The sequence below is a fragment of the Zea mays genome, chromosome 5, assembly GCF_902167145.1.
Source record: "Zea mays cultivar B73 chromosome 5, Zm-B73-REFERENCE-NAM-5.0, whole genome shotgun sequence".
Lineage (NCBI taxonomy): Eukaryota > Viridiplantae > Streptophyta > Magnoliopsida > Poales > Poaceae > Zea > Zea mays.
In genome coordinates, this window is record NC_050100.1 from 18,067,756 (window position 1) to 18,071,899 (window position 4,144).

Here is a 4,144-nt window from a genome sequence, read left to right on the forward strand (position 1 = left end):
GAATCCCTTTAAGGTCTCTTGGGTTTGTGATTTTTCCTGCAAAAAGAACACCCAAGTGAAGCGAGAATAATCATCCACAATAACTAGACAGTAATTACTCCCGCCAATGCTTATGTAAGCAATTAGGCCGAATAGATCCATGTGGAGTAGCTCAAGTGGCCTGTCAGTCGTCATGATGTTCTTATGTGGATGATGAACACCAACTTGCTTCCATGCTTGACATGCGCTACAAATCCTGTCTTTCTCAAAATGAACATTTGTTAGTCCCAAAATGTGTTCTCCCTTTAGAAGCTTGTGAAGATTCTTCATTCCAACGTGGGCTAGTCGGCGGTGCCAGAGCCAACCCATGTTAGTCTTAGCAATTAAGCAAGTATCGAGTTCAGCTCTATTAAAATCAACTAAGTATAGCTGACCCTCTAATACTCCCTTAAATGCTACTGAATCATCACTTTTTCTAAAGACAGTAACACCTATATCCGTAAAAAGACAGTTGTAACCCATTTTGCATAATTGAGAAACAGAAAGCAAATTGTAATATAAAGAATCTACAAGAAAAACATTGGAAATAGAATGGTCAGGAGATATAGCAATTTTACCAAGTCCTTTGACCAAACCTTGATTTCCATCCCCGAATGTGATAGCTCTTTGGGGATCATGGTTTTTCTCGTAGGAGGAGAACATCCTTTTCTCCCCAGTCATGTGGTTTGTGCACCCGCTATCAATTATCCAACTTGAGCCCCCGGATGCATAAACCTACAAAACAAATTTAGGCCTTGTTCTTAGGTACCCAAATGGTCTTGGGTCCTTTGACATTAGAAACAAGCACCTTGGGTACCCAAACACAAGTCTTTGACCCCTTGTGTTTGCCCCCAACATATTTGGCAACTACTTTGCCTGATTTGTTAGTTAGAACATATGATGCATCAAAAGTATTAAATGAAATGTTATGATCATTTGATACAATAGGATATTTCTTTTTAGGCGTTTTAACATGGGTAGAACGCCTAGAGCTAGAAGCCTCATTCTTATAAATAAAAGCATGGTGAGAAACAGAATGAGTCTTTTTAGCATGAATTCTCCTAATCTTATCCACAGGATAACCAGCAGGATATAAAATATAGCCCTCGTTATCCTGAGGCATGGGAGCTTTGCGCTTAACAAAGTTAGACAATCTTTTAAGGGCATTGAGCTTGACATTGCCTCCCTGTTGGAAGCCAATGCCATCCTTAATGTCAGGGCGTCTCCCACTATAAAGCATACTACGAGCAAATTTAAAATTTTCATTCTCTAATTCATGCTCGACAATTTTAGCATCTAATTTTGCTATATGATCATTTTGTTGTTTAATCATAGCAATGTGATCATGAATAGCATCAACATTAACATCTCTACATCTAGTGCAAATAGAGACATGACTAGCAGTAGATGTAGAGGGTTTCCAAGCATTTAATTCATCAATCTTAGCATGTAAAATAACATTCTCATCTCTAAGATTGGAAATAGAAATTTTGCAAACATTTAAATCTTTAGCCTTAGCAATTAATTTTTCATTTTCACTTCTAAGGTTTGAAATAATATCATGGCAAGTGCTTAGCTCACTAGTCAATTTTTCACATTTCTCTACTTCTTGAGCATAAGCATTTTTAACCTTAACATGCTTCTTGTTTTCTTTAATAAGGAAGTCCTCTTGGCTATCCAAGAGTTCATCCTTCTCATGAATAGCACCTATCAATTCATTTAATTTTTTCTTTTGTTGCATGTTTAGGTTGGCAAAAAGGGCAAGCAAATTATCTTCATCATCACTAGAGTTTTCCTCATCACTAGATGTTGCATATTTAGTGGAGGCTCTAGATTTTACCTTCTTTTTGCCGTCCTTTGCCATGAGGCACTTGTGGCCGACGTTGGGGAAGAGGAGACCCTTGTTGACGGCGATGTTTGCGGCGTCCTCGTCGGAGGAGGAGTTGGTGGAGCTCTCATCGGAGTCCCACTCCCGACAAACATGGGCATCGCCGCCCTTCTTCTTGTAGTACCTCTTCTTCTCCTTCTTCTTCCCTCTCTTGTCATCGCCCCTGTCACTGTCACTAGAAATATGACATTTTGCTATAAAGTGACCGGGCTTACCGCACTTGTAGCAAACTTTCATGGAGCGGGGCTTATAGTCCTTCCCCCTCCTTTGCTTGAGGATTTGGCGAAAGCTTTTGATGATTAGTGCCATCTCCTCATTGTCGAGCTTAGAGGCGTCGATGGGGAGCCTACTTGACGTAGACTCTTCTTTCTTCTCCTCCGTTGCTTTGAAGGCAACGGGTTGCACCTCGGGTGTGGAGGTGGCGCCTCGCTCGATGATTTGTTTGGAGCCTTTGATCATCAATTCAAAGCTCATAAACTTTCCTATCACTTTCTCGGGAGACATTAGTTTATATCTAGGATCACCATGAATTAATTGAACTTGAGTAGGGTTAAGAAAAACGAGTGATCTAAGAATAACCTTGACCATTTCATGGTCATCCCATTTGGTGCTTCCGAGGTTGCGCACTTGGTTCACCAAGGTTTTGAGCCGGTTGTACATGGCTTGTGGCTCCTCTCCTTGGTTGAGCATAAACCGACCGAGCTCCCCCTCGATCGTTTCCCGCTTGGTGATCTTGGTCACCTCATCTCCTTCATGCGCGATCTTGAGTACGTCCCAAATCTCTTTGGCACTCTTCAACCCTTGCACCTTATTATACTCCTCTCGACTTAGAGAGGCGAGGAGTATAGTAGTGGCTTGGGAGTTGAAGTGCCGGATTTGGGCTACCTCGTCCGAGTCATAGCCTTCATCCCCCACGGATGGTTCCTGCGCACCAAATTCAACGATGTCCCAAATACTAGCGTGGAGTGAGGTTAGATGGTGCCTCATTTTATCACTCCACATATAATAATCTTCACCGTAAAAAACCGGTGGTTTGCCTAGTGGGACGGAAAGTAAAGGAGTGCGTTTGGAAATGCGAGGATAGCGTAAGGGGATCTTACTAAACTTCTTGCGCTCATGGCGCTTAGAAGTGACGGACGGTGTGTCAGAGCCGGAGGTGGAAGGCGACGAAGAATCGGTCTCGTAGTAGACCACTTTCTTCATTTTCTTCTTGTTGTTGTCACTCTGGTGCGACTTGACATGGGGAGGTGATTCCTCCCTCTTCTTGTTGCCGGACTCTCCCGATGGAGCTTTCCCGTGGCTTGTGGCGGGCTTTTCGCCGGTCACCATCTCCTTCTTGGCGTGAGCTCCCGACATCACTTCGAGCGGTTAGGCTCTAATGAAGTACCAGGCTCTGATACCAATTGAAAGTTGCCTAGAGGGGGGTGAATAGGCAAATCTGAAATTTATAAAGTTTAAGCACAACTACAAGTCGGGGTTAGCGTTAGAAATATAATCGAGTCCAAAAGAGAGGGCGGAAAAAAATTGTCGGGGACCATAATTAGGGGTACCCTCAAGACGCCTAATTCTCAGCTGGTAACCCCCATCAGCATAAAGCTGCAAAGGCCTGATGGGTGCGATTAAGTCAGAGATCAGTCCATACGAGTGCTCGATCACGCTTCGCCCAAGCCTAGCCTCGGCCAAAGGCAGCCGACCTCGAGGGACTTCTGTCTCGCCCGAGGCCCCCCTTTTTAACGGCGGACACATCTCCGGCTCGCCCGAGGCCTTGGCTTCGCTAAGAAGCAACCCTGACTAAAATCGCCGCACCGACTGACCGAGTTGCAGGAGCATTTAACGCAAAGGTGGCCTGACACCTTTATCCTGACGCGCGCCCCCCCGGCAGAGTCGAAGTGACCGTCGTCACTCCGCCACTCCACTGACCGGTCTGACAGGACAGCGCCGCCTACGCCACTCCGACTGCAGTGCCACTCGACAGAGTGAGTCTGACAGGCAGTCAGGCCTTGCCAAAGGCGCCATAGGAAACTCCGCTCCGCCCGACCCCAGGGCTCGGACTCGGGCTAAGACCCGGAAGACGGCGAACTCCGCTCCGCCCGACCCAGGGCTCGGACTCGGGCTAAGACCTGGAAGACGGCGAACTCCGCTCCGCCCGACCCCAGGGCTCGGACTCGGGCTAAGACCCGGAAGACGGCGAACTCCGCTCCGCCCGACCCCAGGGCTCGGACTCGGGCTAAGACCCGG